Below are 23,929 nucleotides of genomic sequence, written 5' to 3' on the forward strand. Positions count from 1 at the left end.
TTTCGCGAGGGGAAGATGAGACTTTTGCTTTTCTTCTAGTGAGAAAAATAGATATTAGAAGGATCGTAAAAAAACGGCCACACAGCCGGGAAATGGATCCAGAACAATAAAATAAACACCGACTATTTGTCAATTTTGAGAAAAAATTATGATGTGTAGAAGCATCCTACAGAGAGAGATCCTGGAAGACAGGCAGTGGCTGCCAGGACCTGCTGAGAGTTGTAGTTCCACAGTAGTTGGAGATATAAAGAATCATCATTTCTACAGATCTAAATTCTGTTTAATTCTATTGTGTGAGATTCGGGCCGTCCTGTGATTATAGAATACTAATATTATTATAACCTCTGCCCCTGTACAAGCTGTGACCATCACCCTCGTCTCCCCCTACCATGGTCCCCCCCCCCCATCCTGGTCTCCCACCATCCTGGTGTCACCCCACCCTAGTCTCACCCCATCCTGCTCTCCCTCCACCCTGGTCACCTGCCACCCTGGTCTTGTCACCCCTTGCCCCACCTCTTTTCTACCCCCACCATGTTCTCACCCCACCCTAGTCTCACCCCATCCTGCTCTCCCTCCACCCTGGTCTCCCTCCACCCTGGTCTTGTCTCCCCTTGCCCCCCTCTTTTCTACCCCCACCATGTTCTCCCTCCACCCTGGATTCCCTCCACCCTGGTCACCTGCCACCCCTTGCCCCCCCCTCTTTTCCACCCCCACCATGTTCTCACCCCACCCTGGTCTCCCTCCACCCTGGTATCCCTCCACCCTGGTCTTGTCACCCCTTGCCCCCCCCCCCTCTTTTCTACCCCCACCATGTTCTCCCTCCACCCTGGTCTCCCTCCACCCTGGTCTTGTCACCCCTTGCCCCCCCTCTTTTCTACCCCCACCATGTTCTCCCTCCACCCTGGTCTCCCTCCACCCTGGTCTTGTCACCCCTTGCCCCCCTCTTTTCTACCCCCACCATGTTCTCACCCCACCCTGGTCTCCCTCCACCCTGGTTTTGTCACCCCTTGCCCCCCTCTTTTAAACCCCAACCATGTTCTCCCTCCACCTGGGTCTCCCTCCACCCTGATCTCCCTCCACCCTGGTCACCTGCCACCCCTTGCCCCCCCTCTTTTCTACCCCCACCATGTTCTCACCACACCCTGGTCTCCCTCTTTTCTACCCCCACCATGTTCTCACCCCGCCCTGGTGTCCCTCCACCCTGGTCTCCCTCCACCCTGGCCTTGTCACCCCTTGTCCCTCCTCTTTTCTACCCCCACCATGTTCATACCCCACCCTGGTCTCCCTCCACCCTGGTCTCCTCACCCCTTGCTGTAAGTTACAGGAGTAAAGTCAGCACCTGGGTCAGCCGCTGTAAGTTACAGGAGTAAAGTCAGTAGCTGGTGCAGCCGCTGTAAGTTACAGGACTAAAGTCAGTACCTGGAGCAGCTGCTGTAAGTCACAGAACTAAAGTCAGCACCTGAAGCAGCAGCTGTAAGTTACAGAACTAAAGTCAACACCTGGAGCTCCCGCTGTAAGTTACAGGACTAAAGTCAGTACCTGGAGCAGCAGCTGTAAGTTCCAGGAGTAAAGTCAGCACCTGGAGCAGCAGCTGTAAGTTCCAGGAGTAAAGTCAGTACCTGGAGCAGCAGCTGTAAGTTACAGGAGTAAAGTCAGTACCTGGAGCAGCCGCTGTAAGTTACAGAACTAAAGTCAACACCTGGAGCTCCTGCTGTAAGTTAAAGGACTAAAGTCAGTACCTGGAGAAGCCGCTGTATATTACAGGAGTAAAGTCAGTACCTGGAGCAGCAGCTGTAAGTTACAGGACTAAAGTCAGTACCTGGAGCTCCCGCTGTAAGTTACAGGACTAAAGTCAGCACCTGGAGCAGCAGCTGTAAGTTACAGGAGTAAAGTCAGCACCTGGAGCAGCCGCTGTAAGTTACAGGAGTAAAATCAGCACCTGGAGCAGCAGCTGTAAGTTACAAGACTAAAGTCAGCACCTGAGCACCCGCTGTAAGCTACAGGACTAAAGTCAGTACCTGGAGCAGCAGCTGTAAGTTACAGGACTAAAGTCAGCACCTGGAACAGCAGCTGTAAGTTACAGGAGTAAAGTCAGCACCTGCTGCAGCCACTGTAAATTCCACCACTGAAGTCAGCACCTGACGCAACTACTGTAAATTACAGTACTAAAGTCAGCACTTGGAGCAGCAGCTGTAAGTTCCAGGATTAAAGTCAGTACCTGGAGCAGCCGCTATAAGTTACAGAACTAAAGTCAACACCTGGAGCTCCTGCTGTAAGTTACAGGACTAAAGTCAGTACCTGGAGCAGCCGCTCTAAGTTACAGGACTAAAGTCAGTACCTGGAGCAGCAGCTGTAAGTTACAGGAGTAAAGTCAGTCCCTGGAGCAGCAGCTGTAAGTTACAGGACTAAAGTCAGTACCTGGAGCTCCCGCTGTAAGTTACAGGACTAAAGTCAGTACCTGGAGCAGCAGCTGTAAGTTACAGGAGTAAAGTCAGTACCTGGAGCAGCAGCTGTAAGTTACAGGACTAAAGTCAGTACCTGGAGCTCCCGCTGTAAGTTACAGGACTAAAGTCAGCACCTGGAGCAGCAGCTGTAAGTTACAGGAGTAAAGTCAGCACCTGGAGCAGCCGCTGTAAGTTACAGGAGTAAAATCAGCACCTGGAGCAGCAGCTGTAAGTTACAAGACTAAAGTCAGCACCTGAGCACCCGCTGTAAGCTACAGGACTAAAGTCAGTACCTGGAGCAGCAGCTGTAAGTTACAGGACTAAAGTCAGCACCTGGAACAGCAGCTGTAAGTTACAGGAGTAAAGTCAGCACCTGCTGCAGCCACTGTAAATTCCACCACTGAAGTCAGCACCTGACGCAACTACTGTAAATTACAGTACTAAAGTCAGCACTTGGAGCAGCAGCTGTAAGTTCCAGGATTAAAGTCAGTACCTGGAGCAGCCGCTATAAGTTACAGAACTAAAGTCAACACCTGGAGCTCCTGCTGTAAGTTACAGGACTAAAGTCAGTACCTGGAGCAGCCGCTCTAAGTTACAGGACTAAAGTCAGTACCTGGAGCAGCAGCTGTAAGTTACAGGAGTAAAGTCAGTCCCTGGAGCAGCAGCTGTAAGTTACAGGACTAAAGTCAGTACCTGGAGCTCCCGCTGTAAGTTACAGGACTAAAGTCAGTACCTGGAGCAGCAGCTGTAAGTTACAGGAGTAAAGTCAGTACCTGGAGCAGCAGCTGTAAGTTACAGGACTAAAGTCAGTACCTGGAGCTCCCGCTGTAAGTTACAGGACTAAAGTCAGCACCTGGAGCAGCAGCTGTAAGTTACAGGAGTAAAGTCAGCACCTGGAGCAGCCGCTGTAAGTTACAGGAGTAAAATCAGCACCTGGAGCAGCAGCTGTAAGTTACAAGACTAAAGTCAGCACCTGAGCACCCGCTGTAAGCTACAGGACTAAAGTCAGTACCTGGAGCAGCAGCTGTAAGTTACAGGAGTAAAGTCAGCACCTGGAACAGCAGCTGTAAGTTACAGGAGTAAAGTCAGCACCTGGAGCAGACGCTGTAAGTTACAGGACTAAAGTCAGCACCTGGAGCAGCAGCTGTAAGTTACAGGAGTAAAGTCAGCACCTGCTGCAGCCACTGTAAATTCCACCACTGAAGTCAGCACCTGACGCAACTACTGTAAATTACAGTACTAAAGTCAGCACTTGGAGCAGCAGCTGTAAGTTACACCACTAAAGTCAGTACCTGGAGCACCGGCTGTAAGTTACAGGACTAAAGTCAGCACCTGGAGCAGCCGCTGTAAGTTACAGGAGTAAAGTCAGCACCTGGAGCAGCAGCTGTAAGTTACAGGACTAAAGTCAGCACCTGGAGCACCTACTGTAAGTTACAAGAGTAAAGTCAGTACCTGGTGCACCAGCTGCTGTAAGTTACAGGAGTGAAGTCAGTACCTGGTGCACCAGCTGTAAGTTACAGGACTAAAGTCAGCACCTGGAGCACCCACTGTAAGTTACAAGAGTAAAGTCAGTACCTGGAGCAGCCGCTGTAAGTTACAAGAGTAAAGTCAGTACCTGGAGCAGCCATTGTAAGTTACAGGAGTAAAGTCAGTCCCTGGAGCAGCCGCTTTAAGTTACAGGAGTAAAGTCAGTCCGTGGAGCAGTTGCGGTAAGTTACAGGAGTAAAGTCAGTAGCTGGAGCAGCGGCTTTAAGTTACAGGAGTAAAGTCAGTACCTGGAGCAGCCGTTGTAAGTTACAGGAGTAAAGTCAGTCCCTGGAGCAGCAGCTGTAAGTTACAGGAGGAAAGTCAGTCCCTGGAGCAGTCGCTGTAAGCTACAGGACTAAAGTCAGCACCTGGTGCAGACGCTGTAAGTTACAGGACTAAAGTCAGTACCTCACATCATTTCTAACTATAGGACATGAGTCCCAATGCGCGTTTCGAAGGGATACCGGATTTTTCTAAGGGCCCTTAGACGTCTTTGTGTAACCTTGTCCTTTGAGGATGGACTAATCATAACTATGCTGTGTATACAGGAATATATACCACACTCACACTGTATACACTATATACAGATATATACGCCGTATGCGCCATACAGATATATACACCATATACCCCATACAGATATATACTCCTTATACCCCATACAGATATATTCTCCACATACCCCATACAGATATATACACCGTATACCCCATACAGATATACTTTATACGCTGTCACACCGCTGAAACACAGCTACATGCAAGCTCCACTAGATGGCAATAGAGTGGAAGGAAGATTGCACATAGCAAGGACACACCTACAATGCAGCGACAAGGCCACCACCAGGTGGCAACAGAAAAGTCAAACAAGCCGGGTCGATATAAGACTGTAACGCAGTAGAAAAGGAACAAGCAAACACACGGTCATAACAGTGGCTTAGTGGTTAGCACTGCAGCCTTGCAGTGCTGGAGTCCTGGGTTCAAATCCCACCAAGGACAACATCGGCAAAGAGTTTGTATGTTCTCTCCGTGTTTGCGTGGGTTTCCTCCAGGCACTACAGTTTCCTCCCACATTCCAAAGACATACTGATAGGGAATTTAGATTGTGAGCCCCATTGGGGACAGTGCTGATAAAGTCTGTAAAGCACTGCGTAATATGTTAGCGCTATATATAAATAAAGATTATTATTATTATTAAACACAAGAGTCATAAACAAGCCAAATGGGCTAGTACTGGTCAGGAGCAGATATGCCAAAGACAAGAGACAAAACAACACGTCAGAGTCCAAGCCAAGTCAAAACCAGGGAGTCAATACACGAAAGGGGAACACTGAAGGGAAGGGAAGAGGGGATAAACAGACATGGGTTCAGTAAGCAAGCAGCAGGACAAATCAGAGCAAACAGGGATAGCTACACACGCCTAGGCAGAAACTATAACTGACATGGTCTGCAGGATGGAGCAGAGATAAATAGCAAACCTGAGACCAGACTGAGGCTGAGAAAGTTAACCCCTGGCATGACCAGACCGGAAAAAGGGGAAAACAGGACTCAAAACCCGGTCTGGATCATGAGATACGCCATATACCCAATACAGATATATACACCATATACCCAATACAGATATATACTCTGTATACCCCGTATACTCCATAGAGATATATACACCGTATACCCCATACAGATATATACACCGTATACCCCATACAGATATATACGCCGTATACCCCATACAGATATATACGCCGTATACCCAATACAGATATATACGCCGTATACCCCATACAGATATATACGCCGTATACCCCATACAGATATATACGCCGTATACCCCATACAGATATATACACCGTATACCCCATACAGATATATACACCGTATACCCCATACAGATATATAAACCGTATACCCCATACAGATATATACGCCATATACCCAATACAGATATATACTCCGTATACCCCATACATATATATACGCCGTATACCCCATACAGATATATACACCGTATACCCCATACACATATATACACCGTATACCCCATACAGATATATACTCCGTATACCCCATACAGATATATACACAGTATACCCCAGATATATACACCGTATACCCCATACAGATATATACACCGTATACCCCATACAGATATATACTCCGTATACCCCATACACATATATACACCGTATACCCCATACAGATATATACTCCGTATACCCCATACAGATATATACACAGTATACCCCAGATCTACAGAGAAACCATCAGCACAAAAGCCTCAGCAGAGCGGCCTCTTCAACCTGCCTCCATCCTATAAATGGTCCAAGACGTCAGCAATAAAATATCAAGAGGCTCCCAGCAGACACAGAATACAGCGGATGCTCCACCACTTCTACAACTACGAGTACAAGCCTAACCCAGAAGGAGTGAACCAAGCTACAAAAGACCTCAACGATATATTCTACACCATGGCCGAACTGTCCGACCTGAAAAAAGTCAACTATAAAAGGCCAAAAGAAAAACAGACCAATGGTTGGTTTGACAGAGAATGTAAAACCATACGGAAGACCCTGAGAACAGCCTCAAACAAAAAACACAGAGACCCCAACCATCCGGGTCTGAGGGATGCCTACGACACCATACAAAGGCAATACAAAACCATCCTCAAGAGGAAGAAACAAAGTTACATCTCCACCAAACTTAACCAACTGGAAGACGCCCTCCAGGACAACTCCTTCTGGGAACTATGGAACCACATGGGCACAAAAAACAAGAAGAACATCATCCATATCCAAAATGGCAATATCTGGCTTCAGTACTTCAGAGACCTCTACAAATACATCCCGAAGGAAGAACTAAACCAAGAACAGAAAAACATAACAGAAAAACTAAAAGCTATGGAGGAAAAAGTCAAACATTTCCAAAACCCACTGGATACACCAATCACACTTCAGGAAGTTACAGAGAGAATATCTTCCATAAGGTGTAGAAAAGCCAGTGGCCCAGATGGAATCCCACCAGAAATGCTGAAGTACAGCCCACCAGAAATACATGCAGCAATGATCAAATTGTTCAATATTGTGCTGAGTGCTGGTTACTTTCCTCGTACCTGGAATCAAGGCCTCATCACACCCATCCACAAGAGTGGGGACAGGTACGACCCTGCCAACTACAGAGGCATATGTGTCAGCAGCAACCTGGGGAAACTGTTCAATAGCATCCTGAACAAAAGGATCCTTAATTTCCTCACCGAGCATAACGTCCTCAACAAAAGCCAAGCAGGGTTCATGCCAAACCATCGCACTACCGACCACATCTACACCCTGCACAGCCTCATTCAGAGCCACGTCCACAACACTAAGCACGGGAAGATATACGCTTGTTTTGTGGATTTCAGAAAGGCTTTTGACTCAGTGTGGCACCCAGGCCTGTTACTGAAACTGCTGGAGAGTGGAATAGGAGGAAAGACCTACGATGTCATCAAAAGCTCCTACACCGAGAACCGCTGCAGTGTGAGTGTGAACGGTAGAAGAACGGCTGATTTCCAGCAGAGCCGCGGAGTCAGACAGGGCTGCACCCTAAGCCCAACGCTCTTCAATATCTACATCAATGAGCTGGCCACCACTCTGGAATCTTCCACGGCACCAGGTCTCACACTCCATAATGCCCAGGTGAAATTCTTGCTGTATGCAGATGACCTATTGCTGCTGTCACCAACTGAGAAAGGTCTTCAAGACAACCTGAAAATCCTGGAGAAATTCAGCTCCACGTGGGCTCTACCGGTCAATGCAAAGAAAACCAACATCATGGTGTTCCAGAAGAGAAAGCCAAGACCGAACCAGCACCTTCCATTCATGCTAAACAACTGCGCTCTTACAGAAATGGACAAATATACCTACCTGGGCCTGGAAATTCACCGGTCAGGGAGCTTCAAACAAGCCATAGAGATACTGAAAGACAAGGCCTGCAAAACCTTCTATGCCATCCGAAGGAAGCTCTATCATCTGAAGCCACCAGTGAGGGTCTGGCTAAAAATCTTCGATGCCATAATCACCCCAATCCTCCTATACGGCAGTGAAGTCTGGGGCCCTCACACATACCCAGACTGGTCAAAGTGGGACTCCAGTCCAACAGAAATATTCCACCTGGAATTCTGTAAACACCTTCTTCAGGTCCATCGGAGCACCACCAACAATGCATGCCGAGCTGAGCTGGGCAGATTCCCACTGCACCTAGCTGTCCTGAAGAGGGTGCTGTCCTTTCAGGCTCACCTGCAGAGTAGCAACCCAAGCTCCCATCACCATAAAGCCATGCTACATATAGGTGGTCCCCACAAACCAGGACCCCCAGAACAGCTCACCCAAACCCAACCTGCCCGAACCGTCAACCAAAACAACTCGACAAAAGCCACAATCAGGAAGATGGTAGAGGAGGGGCAGGAGAGGTACGTCAGTGTCTGGAGGAATGAAATCAGCAGCTCACAGAAACTGACCGTGTACCAGAGTCTACAGAGAGACTACAGACTGGCCCCATATCTGGAGAAACTCTCAGATCCCAGAGACCGCCAGATCCTGAGCCGGTATAGACTCAGCGCCCACAATCTGGCCATCGAGGTCGGCCGGCACAGACAGAGCTACAAGCCCAGAGAAGACAGACTGTGCCTACACTGTGACCTGGAGACCCTGGAGGATGAGACCCACTTCCTGCTACACTGCCCCAAATACTCAGCAGTGAGGGACATTCACTTCAGGAGACTCTCACATCTCTTCCCGGATTTCAGCTCCATGAAGGAGGAAGAGAAAACATATATCCTGCTGGGGGAAGAAGAGAGCGCGGTGGAGATCGCAGCGCGGTATGTGAGCGAATGTCATAGACTGCGGGAAAGACAGCCATGATATGCCATGGACTTCCTTACCCCCACCCTGCACCCCATCCATCGTCCCCGCAGTCCTCACCCATTATCCCCACAGTCCCTGCTACCTATTCCCTATTGTACTTGTGCTTTGGCAAAACTGATGTTCATTTGGTCCTGCGAATAAAGCTGATTTGATTTGATTTGATTTGATTTATATACACCGTATACCCCATACAGATATATACGCCGTATACCCCATACAGATATATACTCCGTATACCCCATACAGATATATACACCGTATACCCCATACAGATATATACACCGTATACCCCATACAGATATATACACCGTATACCCCATACAGATATATACTCCGTATACCCCATACAGATATATACTCCGTATACCCCATACAGATATATACACCGTATACCCCATACAGATATATACTCCGTATACCCCATACAGATATATACACAGTATACCCCATACAGATATATACACCGTATACCCATACAGATATATACACCGTATACCCCATACAGATATATACACCGTATACCCCATAAAGATATATACTCCGTACACTCCATACAGATATATACCCCATACAGATATATACACCGTATACCCCATACAGATATATACACCGTATACCCCATACAGATATATACACCGTATACCCCATACAGATATATACCCCATACAGATATATACACCGTATACCCCATACAGATATATACACCGTATACCCCATACAGATATATACACCGTATACCCCATACAGATATATACACCATATACCCAATACAGATATATACTCTGTATACCCCATACAGATATATACACCGTATACCCCATACAGATATATACACCGTATACCCCATACAGATATATACTCCGTATACCCCATACAGATATATACTCCGTATACCCCATACAGATATATACACCGTATACCCCATACAGATATATAACCCGTATACCCCATACAGATATATACACCGTATACCCCATACAGATATATACACCGTATACCCCATACAGATATATACACCGTATACCCCATACAGATATATACACCGTATACCCCATACAGATATATACTCCGTATACCCCATACAGATATATACTCCGTATACCCCATACAGATATATACCCCATACAGATATATACACCGTATACCCCATACAGATATATACACCGTATACCCCATACAGATATATACACCATATACCCAATACAGATATATACTCTGTATACCCCATACAGATATATACACCGTATACCCCATACAGATATATACACCGTATACCCCATACAGATATATACTCCGTATACCCCATACAGATATATACTTCGTATACCCCATACAGATATATACACCGTATACCCCATACAGATATATAACCCGTATACCCCATACAGATATATACTCCGTATACCCCATACAGATATATAACCCGTATACCCCATACAGATATATACACCGTATACCCCATACAGATATATACACCGTATACCCCATACAGATATATACTCCGTATACCCCATACAGATATATACCCCATACAGATATATACACCGTATACCCCATACAGATATATACACCGTATACCCCATACAGATATATACACCATATACCCAATACAGATATATACTCTGTATACCCCATACAGATATATACACCGTATACCCCATACAGATATATACACCGTATACCCCATACAGATATATACTCCGTATACCCCATACAGATATATACTCCGTATACCCCATACAGATATATACACCGTATACCCCATACAGATATATACACCGTATACCCCATACAGATATATACTCCGTATACCCCATACAGATATATACACCGTATACCCCATACAGATATATACACCGTATACCCCATACAGATATATACTCCGTATACCCCATACAGATATATACTCCGTATACCCCATACAGATATATACTCCGTATACCCCATACAGATATATACTCCGTATACCCCATACAGATATATACTCTGTATACCCCATACAGATATATACACCGTATACCCCATACAGATATATACTCTGTATACCCCATACAGATATATACTCCGTATACCCCATACAGATATATACTCCGTATACCCCATACAGATATATACTCCGTATACCCCATACAGATATATACTCCGTATACCCCATACAGATATATACTCCGTATACCCCATACAGATATATACTCCGTATACCCCATACAGATATATACTCCGTATACCCCATACAGATATATACTCCGTATACCCCATACAGATATATACTCCGTATACCCCATACAGATATATACACCGTATACCCCATACAGATATATACTCCGTATACCCCATACAGATATATACTCCGTATACCCCATACAGATATATACACCGTATACCCCATACAGATATATACACCGTATACCCCATACAGATATATACTCCGTATACCCCATACAGATATATACACCGTATACCCCATACAGATATATACACCGTATACCCCATACAGATATATACTCCGTATACCCCATACAGATATATACTCCGTATACCCCATACAGATATATACTCCGTATACCCCATACAGATATATACTCCGTATACCCCATACAGATATATACTCTGTATACTCCGGGTCTCGCTCAGACTTGACCACTAGGTGTTGCCCGTGGCAACCTATCAGATCTCGGCTTAGTCCTGCTCTCAGTTTCTCCACGGCTGAGGGGAATGAGAGCTGCGCTGTGATTGGTTGTCCTGTGTCACCTGCAGGAAGGGCTGTGTGAGGAGATGTGGTGCCGCTGTGCTCTGTATACAGACATGATGGGAGTTGTAGTATCTGTACATTATCCGACACTCTGCCATTATATGATGGCACATGATGGGATCAGCAGCAGCAGAGCACACGGACAGTGATGTGTACAGAGCACGTTATACAGGGAGGTCACACATCACCTATAGACCACATATATGTGGTACATTACACACCTGGCCGACGGATATATATATATATATATATATACTAATCTAGAGACCGTAATAAGACGTACAGTATACAGCACATGTACAGAACCCTGTATATTACGTCAGGGCGCTATATACCCTGTAAGGGTCACTTCCGTCTTTCTGTCTGTCTGTTCTTCTGTCTGTCATGGATATTCATTGGTCGCGGCCTCTGTCTGTTGTGGAATCCAAGTCGCTGATTGGTCGTGGCAAAACGCCCACGACCACTGCCACGACCAATCAGCGACGCGCACAGTCCGGAAGAAAATGGCCGCTCCTTACTCCCCGCACTCAGTGCCCGGCGCCCGCATACTCCGCTCACACAGGGTTAATGCCAGCGGTAACGGACCGCGTTATGCCGCGGGTAACTCACTCCGTTACCGCCGCTATTAACCCTGTGTGACCAAGTTTTTTACTATTGAGGCTGCCTATGCAGCGTCAATAGTAAAAACATCTAATGTTAAAAATAATTAAAAAAATAAAAAATCATTATATACTCACCTTCCGCCGCCTTTCCTGCTCCTCGCGATGCTCCGGCCAGTCCATGCAAGCGGCAGGTTCCGGTGGCAAGGATGGTCTGGGAGAAGGACCTGCCATGACGTCACAGTCACGTGACCGCGACGTCATCACACCCTGGGACCGGAAGCTGCCGCCTGCACCCCACACAGGCGGCAGAGCTACAACGCGCCTGCGGAAGGTGAGTATATGTTTATTTTTTATTTTTTTAACCTGTGACATACGTGGCTGGGCAATATACTACGTGGCTGGGCAATATACTACGTGGCTGGGCAATATACTACGTCACTGGGCAATATACTACTTGGCTTTGTGCTGTATACTACACCACTGTGCAATATACTACGCCACTGTGCAATATACTACGTCACTGGGCAATATACTATGTGACTGGGCAATATACTATGTGACTGGGCAATATACTACGTGGCTCTGTGCTGTATACTACGTCACTTGGCAATATACTACGTCACTGGGCAATATACTACGTCACTGGGCAATATACTACGTGGCTGGGCAATATACTACGTGGCTGGGCAATATACTACGTCACTGGGCAATATACTACATGACTGGGCAATATACTACGTCACTGGGCAATATACTACGTGGCTCTGTGCTGTATACTACGTCACTGGGCAATATACTACATGGTTGGCAATATACTACGTGGTTGGCAATATACTACGTGGCTCTGTGCTGTATACTACGTCACTTGGCAATATACTACGTCACTGGGCAATATACTACGTCACTGGGCAATATACTACGTGGCTGGGCAATATACTACGTGGCTCTGTGCTGTATACTACGTCACTTGGCAATATACTACGTCACTGGGCAATATACTACGTCACTGGGCAATATACTACGTGGCTCTGTGCTGTATACTACGTCACTGGGCAATATACAATGTAACTGGGCAATATACTACGTGGCTGGGCAATATACTACGTGGCTGGGCAATATACTACGTCACTGGGCAATATACTACGTGGCTGGGCAATATACTACGTGGCTGGGCAATATACTACGTGGCTGGGCAATATACTACGTCACTGGGCAATATACTACATGACTGGGCAATATACTACATGACTGGGCAATATACTATGTGGCTCTGTGCTGTATACTACATCACTGGGCAATATACTACGTGGTTGGCAATATACTACGTGGTTGGCAATATACTACGTGGCTCTGTGCTGTATACTACGTCACTTGGCAATATACTACATCACTGGGCAATATACTACGTCACTGGGCAATATACTACGTCACTGGGCAATATACTACGTGGCTGGGCAATATACTACGTGGCTCTGTGCTGTATACTACGTCACTTGGCAATATACTACGTCACTGGGCAATATACTACGTCACTGGGCAATATACTACGTGGCTCTGTGCTGTATACTACGTCACTGGGCAATATACAATGTAACTGGGCAATATACTACGTGGCTGGGCAATATACTACGTGGATGGGCAATATACTACGTCACTGGGCAATATACTACGTCACTGGGCAATATACTACGTGGCTGGGCAATATACTATGTGGCTGGGCAATATACTACGTGGCTGGGCAATATACTACGTCACTGGGCAATATACTACATGACTGGGCAATATACTACGTCACTGGGCAATATACTACGTGGCTCTGTGCTGTATACTACGTCACTGGGCAATATACTACGTGGTTGGCAATATACTACGTGGTTGGCAATATACTACGTGGCTCTGTGCTGTATACTACGTCACTTGGCAATATACTACGTCACTGGGCAATATACTACGTGGCTGGGCAATATACTACGTGGCTCTGTGCTGTATACTACGTCACTTGGCAAAATACTACGTCACTGGGCAATATACTACGTCACTGGGCAATATACTACGTCACTGGGCAATATACTACGTGGCTCTGTGCTGTATACTACGTCACTGGGCAATATACAATGTAACTGGGCAATATACTACGTGGCTGGGCAATATACTACGTGGCTGGGCAATATACTACGTCACTGGGCAATATACTACGTGGCTGGGCAATATACTACGTGGCTGGGCAATATACTACGTGGCTGGGCAATATACTACGTGGCTGGGCAATATACTACGTGGCTGGGCAATATACTACGTCACTGGGCAATATACTACGTCACTGGGCAATATACTATGTGGCTCTGTGCTGTATACTACGTCACTGGGCAATATACTACGTGGTTGGCAATATACTACGTGGCTCTGTGCTGTATACTACGTCACTGGGCAATATACTATGTAGCTGGGCAATATACTATGTGGCTGGGCAATATACTACGTCACTGGGCAATATACTATGTAGCTGGGCAATATACTACGTGGCCGGGCAATATACTACGTGGCTGGGCAATATACTACGTGGCTGGGCAATATACTACGTGGACATACATATTCTAGAATACCCGATGCGTTAGAATCGGGCCACCATCTAGTATTATCTATCTGGCCGTTATATACCCTGTATATTATATATCTGGTCGTTATATACCCTGTATATTATATATCTGGCCGTTATATACCCTGTATATTGTATATTGGGCCGTTATATACCCTGTATATTATTTCGGGCCGTTATATACCCTGTATATTATATATTGGGCCGTTATATACCCTGTATATTATATATCGAGGCATTATATACCCTGCATATTCTATATCTGGCCGTTATATACCCTGTATATTATATATTGGGTCGTTATATACCCTGTATATTATATATCGAGGCATTATATACCCTGTATATTATATATCTGGCCGTTATATACCCTGTATATTATATATTGGGCATTATATACCTTGTATATTATATATTGGAGTGCTACATACCCTGTATATTATATATCTGACTGTTATATACCCTGTATATTATATATTGGGGCGCTATATACCCTGTATATTATATATCTGGCCGTTATATACCCTGTATATTATATATCTGGCCGTTATATACCCTGTATATTATATATTGGCGAATTATATACCCTGTATATTATATATTGGAGTGTTATATACTCTGTATATTATATATCTGGCTGTTATATACTCTGTATATTATATATCTGGCTGTTATATACCCTGTATATTATATATTGGGTCGTTATATACCCTGTATATTATATATCGAGGCATTATATACCCTGTATATTATATATCTGGCCGTTATATACCCTGTATATTATATATCAGGGCATTATATACCTTGTATATTATATATTGGAGTGCTACATACCCTGTATATTATATATCTGACTGTTATATACCCTGTATATTATATATTGGGGCGCTATATACCCTGTATATTATATATCTGGCCGTTATATACCCTGTATATTATATATCTGGCCGTTATATACCCTGTATATTATATATTGGCGAATTATATACCCTGTATATTATATATTGGAGTGTTATATACTCTGTATATTATATATCTGGCTGTTATATACTCTGTATATTATATATCTGGCTGTTATATACCCTGTATATTATATATGGGGGCATTATATACCCTGTATATGATATATTGGAGTGTTATATACCCTATATATTATATATTGGGCCATTATATACCCTGTATATTATATATTGGGGCATTATATACCCTGTATATTATATATTGGAGTGTTATTTACACTGTTTATTATATATTGGGCCGTTATATACCCTGTATATTATATATTGGGCCATTATATACTCTGTATATTATATATCTGGCTGTTATATACCCTGTATATTATATATGGGGGCATTATATACCCTGTATATGATATATTGGAGTGTTATACACTCACCGGCCACTTTATTAGGTCCACCTGTCCAACTTCTTGTTAACACTTAATTTCTAATCAGCCAATCACATGGCGGCAACTCAGTGCATTTAGGCATGTAGACATGGTCAAGACAATCTCCTGCAGTTCAAACCGAGCATCAGTATGGGGAAGAAAGGTGATTTGAGTGCCTTTGAACGTGGCATGGTTGTTGGTGCCAGAAGGGCTGGTCTGAGTATTTCAGAAACTGCTGATCTACTGGGATTTTCACGCACAACCATCTCTAGGGTTTACAGAGAATGGTCCGAAAAAGAAAAAAAATCCAGTGAGCGGCAGTTCTGTGGGCGGAAATGCCTTGTTGATGCCAGAGGTCAGAGGAGAATGGGCAGACTGGTTCGAGCTGATAGAAAGGCAACAGTGACTCAAATCGCCACCCGTTACAACCAAGGTAGGCCTAAGAGCATCTCTGAACGCACAGTGCGTCGAACTTTGAGGCAGATGGGCTACAGCAGCAGAAGACCACACCGGGTACCACTCCTTTCAGCTAAGAACAGGAAACTGAGGCTACAATTTGTACAAGCTCATCGAAATTGGACAGTAGAAGATTGGAAAAACGTTGCTTGGTCTGATGAGTCTCGATTTCTGCTGCGACATTCGGATGGTAGGGTCAGAATTTGGCGTAAACAACATGAAAGCATGGATCCATCCTGCCTTGTATGGAGCATCTTTGGGATGTGCAGCCGACAAATCTGCGGCAACTGTGTGATGCCATCATGTCAATATGGACCAAAATCTCTGAGGAATGCTTCCAGCACCTTGTTGAATCTATGCCACGAAGAATTGAGGCAGTTCTGAAGGCAAAAGGGGTCCAACCCGTTACTAGCATGGTGTACCTAATAAAGTGGCCGGTGAGTGTATACCCTATATATTATATATTGGGCCGTTATATACCCTGTATATTATATATTGGGCTGTTATATACCCTGTATATTATATATCGAGGCATTATATACCCTGTATATTATATATCTGGCTGTTATATACCCTGTATATTATATATTGGGGCGCTATATACCCTGTATATTATATATCTGGCCGTTATATACCCTGTATATTATATATTGGGGCATTATATACCCTGTATATTATATATTGGAGTGTTATATACTCTGTATATTATATATCTGGCTGTTATATACTCTGTATATTATATATCTGGCTGTTATATACCCTGTATATTATATATGGGGGCATTATATACTCTGTATATTATATACTAGACTGTGGCCCGATTCTAATGCATCGGGTATTCTAGAATATGCATGTCCCCGTAGTATGTGGACAATGATGATTCCAGAATTCGCGGCAGACTGTGCCCGTCGCTGATTGGTCGAGGCAACCTTTATGACATCATCGTCGCCATGGCAACCATTATGACATCTACGTCGATACTGTGCCCGTCGCTGATTGGTCGAGGCGAATTCACGGCAGACTGTGCCCGTCACTGATTGGTCGAGGCAACCTTTATGACATCATCGTCGCCATGCTGTGCCCGTCTCTGATTGGTCGAGGCCTGGCGGCCTCGACCAATCAGAGACGCGGGATTTCCAGGACAGACAGACAGACAGACAGACAGACGGAAAAACCCTTAGACAATTATATATATAGATTGGAGTGTTATATACCCTATATATTATATATTGGGCCGTTATATACCCTGTATATTATATATTGGAGTGTTATTTACCCTGTTTATTATATATTGGGCCGTTATATACCCTGTATATTATATATTGGGCCATTATATGCTCTGTATATTATATATCTGGCTGTTATATACCCTGTATATTATATATGGGGGCATTATATACCCTGTATATGATATATTGGAGTGTTATATACCCTATATATTATATATTGGGCCTTTATATACCCTGTATATTATATATCTGGCCGTTATATACCCTGTATATTATATATTGGGGCATTATATACCCTGTATATTATATATTGGAGTGTTATATACCCTGTATATTATATATCTGGCTGTTATATACTCTGTATATTATATATCTGGCTGTTATATACCCTGTATATTATATATGGGGGCATTATATACTCTGTATATTATATATTGGAGTGTTATATACCCTATATATTATATATTGGGCCGTTATATACCCTGTATATTATATATTGGAGTGTTATTTACCGTTTATTATATATTGGGCCGTTATATACCCTGTATATTATATATTGGGCCATTATATACTCTGTATATTATATATCTGGCTGTTATATACCCTGTATATTATATATGGGGGCATTATATACCCTGTATATGATATATTGGAGTGTTATATACCCTATATATTATATATTGGGCCGTTATATACCCTGTATATTATATATTGGGCTGTTATATACCCTGTATATTATATATCGAGGCATTATATACCCTGTATATTATATATCTGGCTGTTATATACCCTGTATATTATATATTGGGCCGTTATATACCCTGTATATTATATATTGGGCTGTTATATACCCTGTATATTATATATCGAGGCATTATATACCCTGTATATTATATATTGGAGTGTTATATACTCTGTATATTATATATCTGGCTGTTATATACTCTGTATATTATATATCTGGCTGTTATATACCCTGTATATTATATATGGGGGCATTATATACTCTGTATATTATATACTAGACTGTGGCCCGATTCTAATGCATCGGGTATTCTAGAATATGCATGTCCCCGTAGTATATGGACAATGATGATTCCAGAATTCACGGCAGACTGTGCCCGTCGCTGATTGGTCGAGGCAACCTTTATGACATCATCGTCGCCATGGCAACCATTATGACATCTACGTCGATACTGTGCCCGTCGCTGATTGGTCGAGGCGAATTCACGGCAGACTGTGCCCGTCACTGATTGGTCGAGGCAACCTTTATGACATCATCGTCGCCATGCTGTGCCCGTCTCTGATTGGTCGAGGCCTGGCGGCCTCGACCAATCAGAGACGCGGGATTTCCAGGACAGACAGACAGACAGACAGACAGACAGACGGAAAAACCCTTAGACAATTATATATATAGATTGGAGTGTTATATACCCTATATATTATATATTGGGCCGTTATATACCCTGTATATTATATATTGGAGTGTTATTTACCCTGTTTATTATATATTGGGCCGTTATATACCCTGTATATTATATATTGGGCCATTATATACTCTGTATATTATATATCTGGCTGTTATATACCCTGTATATTATATATGGGGGCATTATATACCCTGTATATGATATATTGGAGTGTTATATACCCTATATATTATATATTGGGCCGTTATATACCCTGTATATTATATATCTGGCCGTTATATACCCTGTATATTATATATTGGGGCATTATATACCCTGTATATTATATATTGGAGTGTTATATACCCTGTATATTATATATCTGGCTGTTTTATACTCTGTATATTATATATCTGGCTGTTATATACCCTGTATATTATATATGGGGGCATTATATACTCTGTATATTATATATTGGAGTGTTATATACCCTATATATTATATATTGGGCCGTTATATACCCTGTATATTATATATTGGAGTGTTATTTACCCTGTTTATTATATATTGGGCCGTTATATACCCTGTATATTATATATTGGGCCATTATATACTCTGTATATTATATATCTGGCTGTTATATACCCTGTATATTATATATGGGGGCATTATATACCCTGTATATGATATATTGGAGTGTTATATACCCTATATATTATATATTGGGCCGTTATATACCCTGTATATTATATATTGGGCTGTTATATACCCTGTATATTATATATCGGGGCATTATATACCCTGAAGCATCCCCAGATCATCACCGATCCTCCACCAAATTTCACAGTGGGTGCAGACACTGTGGCTTGTCCGCCTCTCCAGGTCTCTGTCCAACCATTAGACGACCCGGTGATGATCTGAGGAGGCTTCAGCAAGGCTGGAATTGGGCAGGTTAATCTTTGTGAAGGACGTATGAATCAAGCCGCATACAAGGTTGTTCTGGAAAAACAGCTGATTCCTTCTGCTCAGGCAATGTTCCCCAACTCTGAGGACTGGTTTTTCCAGCAGGACAATGCGCCATGCCACACAGCTAGGTCAATCAAGGTGTGGATGAAGGACCACATCAAATCCCTGTCATGGCCGCCCAATCTCCAGACCTGAACAGCATTGAAAACCTCTGGAATGTGATCAGGAGGATGATGGATCGTCACAAGCCATCACACACAGAAGAACGGCTGACATTATTGTACCAGGAGCCGTGTGAGAGACTGGTGGAAAGCTGCCAAGACGCAGGAAAGCTGGGATTACACATCATGGTTATTCCACAAAATATTGATTTCTGAACTCTTCCTGGGGTAAAACATTAGTATTGTTGTTTCTAAATGATTATGAACTTGTTTTCTTTGCATTATTTGAGGTCAGAAAGCACTGGGGGGAGGGGTTGTTATTTTGACCATTTTTCTTTGTCAAAAAAAATACAAAATTTATTGCTTGGAACTTCGGAGACATGTTGTCAGTAGTTTATAGAATAAAAGAACAATTTACTCAAATATATAAAGAGAAAAATCAGACAAACTGAACATTGTGCAGCGGTCTTTTAAATTTTGCCAGAGCTGTATGTGTGTGTGTGTGTGTGCTGTATTGTACATGTACAGTGTGTGTAATATATATATACACATGTACAGAGTGTGTGATATATAATCTGTGTGCTGTACTATATATGTACAGTGTGTGTAATATAGATATATATATATATACATGTTCAGTGTGTAATATATAGATGTACGGTGTGTGTAATATATATCTGTGTGCTGTATTATGTACAGTGTGTGTAATACAGATATTATACATGTACAGTATGTGTGTAATATATATATATCTGCTGTATTATATACATGTACAGTATATATTATATGTACAGTGTGTGTGTAATTTTTATTATATGTGTACAGTATGTGTGTAATATATATATCTGTGTGCTGTATTATATATGTACAGTGTGTAATATATATTATACATGTACAGTGGGTGTGTAATATAGCTATATAGCAAGAAAAAGTGAGCGGGCACCACTAAAGGTAATATATAGGGGTGCTACCATAGCGTCTTACAAATGCATGCTAGAGAAGAAAAAGGAGACGCTAATAGAGGTGTGCACCTGATATATATTGAGGTAACCGCAGGTGCACATACAGATATAAAACACACACAAATCTCGGCTCCATGGGGCGATAATGGCGAGGTATAACCAAAGGTCGATGAATAATGCTGTAGGTGTTAATGGCTTGCTAATATCATAGCTGTTATAACTAGGAGTAGTATGGAAGCTATATCTAGAAAGGTTGCGGTATCATAGGCATAATAATAAATAATGTAAGACTAAAATGTAGCCCATATATTTGATATAATTAAATATGTGCATATTCACTGGTACAACAAAGTTCCACTTGATAAGCATACATGTGATCCAATAAAAAGCAATGTCTGAATACAATCATGAGGAGCAAATACATAACAGACAGTCACTATATAGCCATATGAAACGACCCATATCACATAAGTGGGCTTGCATATAAGCAACAATGCATACTTGCCACAAGATCACTGTATAGCCGTGCAGGGCGTCCCTCCGCGTATCGCTCCCATGTGTAGCTTCGTCAGGGGAAGATGGGAAATACACCGCCATCCACTTTAAAGTGGTAAACTCCAGCCTGGCTTTTTTATGTCTCGGGGTAAGAAGTGGGGTCTTCCTGGGTCTCCTACCATACAGTCTATTTCATTCAGACGCCGACGGATTGTTCGGGTTGACACTGATGTACCCTCGGACTGCAGGGCAGCTTGAACTTGTTTGGATGTTAGTCGAGGTTCTTTATCCAACATCCACACAATCTTGCGTTGAAATCTCTTGTCAGTTTTTCTTTTCCGTCCACATCTAGGGAGGTTAGCCACAGAGCCATGGGCTTTACACTTCTTGATGACCCTGCGCACGGTAGACACAGGAACATTCAGGTCTTTGGAGATGGACTTGTAGCCTGGAGATTGCTCATGCTTCCTCACAACTTGGTATCTCAAGTCCTCAGACAGTTCTTTGGTCTTCTTTCTTTTCTCCATGCTCAATGTGGTACACACAGGGACACAGGACAGAGGCTGAGTCAACTTTAATCCATGTCAACTGGCTGCAAGTGTGATTTAGTTATTGCCAACCCCTGTTAGGTGCCACAGGTAAGTTACAGGGGCTGGTAATTACACTAATTAGAGAAGCATCACAGGATTTTTCCAACAGTGCCAATACTTTTGTCCACCCCCTTTTTTATGTTTGGTGTGGAATTATATCCAATTTGGCTTTAGGACAATTCTTTTTGTGTTTTTTCATTTAAGACAAATTAAATGAAGATAATAATACCAAAGAATTTGTGTTTGCAATCATTTTCAGGAAGAAACTGACTATTATCTGACAGAATTGCAGGGGTGTGAATACTTTTGGCCATGACTGTGTGTGTAGTGTATATAGTATATATGTGCAGTGTGTGTGTACTATATATATTATATATTGTACAGTGTGTGTGTGTAGTATATACAGTATATATATAATCTGTGCAGTGTGGAATCCTTCTCTCCGTCTCCCCCGTCTTGTCCGGGTTGGTTATACACAGACATTGCTCCGCAGACATTCGCTTCCTCCTGTGTTTTATGTCCGGGAAATGCTGTGACCCGACCCCCCAGCTCCCGCAGACACGACCCCCACACGGTGCATTTATGGACGCTCACAGTGGAGCGGGCGGGATGTGCGCGGGCGGCGGCCGGAGATGAGAGCAGCAGAGCGGCGGGAAAGAGCGCAGCGTCCGCCCGACAACCGCACAACGCGAGGAGAAATCCGGGCAGAAGCGTCATATTCTATAATACTGAGCCGAGACTGATGGAGAATTAATGCAGGACAGTCCCCTATAATACTATATTACAGGACAGTCAGCTATAATAATATATTACCGGACAGTCCTCTATAATAATATATACAGGACAGTCACCTATAATAATATATTACCGGACAGTCAGCTATAATAATATATTACCGGACAGCCCTCTATAATTATATATTACAGGACAGTCACCTATAATAATATATTACCGGACAGTCACCTATAATAATATATTACCGGACAGTCCTCTATAATAATATATTACCGGACAGTCCTCTATAATAATATATTACAGGACAGTCAGCTATAATAATATATTACCGGACAGTCCTCTATAATAATATATTACAGGACAGTCCCCTATAATAATATATTACAGGACAGTCAGCCATAATAATATATTACAGGACAGTCCCCTATAATAATATATTACAGGACAGTCCCCTATAATAATATATTACAGGACAGTCAGCCATAATAATATATTACAGGACAGTCACCTATAATAATATATTACAGGACAGTCACCTATAATACTATATTACAGGACAGTCAGCTATAATAATATATTACCGGACAGTCCTCTATAATACTATATTACAGGACAGTCAGCTATAATAATATATTACCGGACAGTCCTCTATAATAATATATTACAGGACAGTCACCTATAATAATATATTACAGGACAGTCAGCTATAATAATATATTACCGG

At 43.0% G+C, this 23,929-nt stretch overlaps 1 protein-coding gene across 1 annotated transcript in view; it reads right to left on the reverse strand.

Moving 5' to 3' along the window:
* TBX15 (T-box transcription factor 15) overlaps positions 1 to 23,929 on the reverse strand; it is a 161,569-nt gene that overhangs the window by 126,165 nt on the left and 11,475 nt on the right. The window lies entirely within an intron of this gene.

Source organism: Ranitomeya variabilis, chromosome 3 (assembly GCF_051348905.1).
Source record: "Ranitomeya variabilis isolate aRanVar5 chromosome 3, aRanVar5.hap1, whole genome shotgun sequence".
NCBI classification, from domain to species: Eukaryota; Metazoa; Chordata; class Amphibia; order Anura; family Dendrobatidae; genus Ranitomeya; species Ranitomeya variabilis.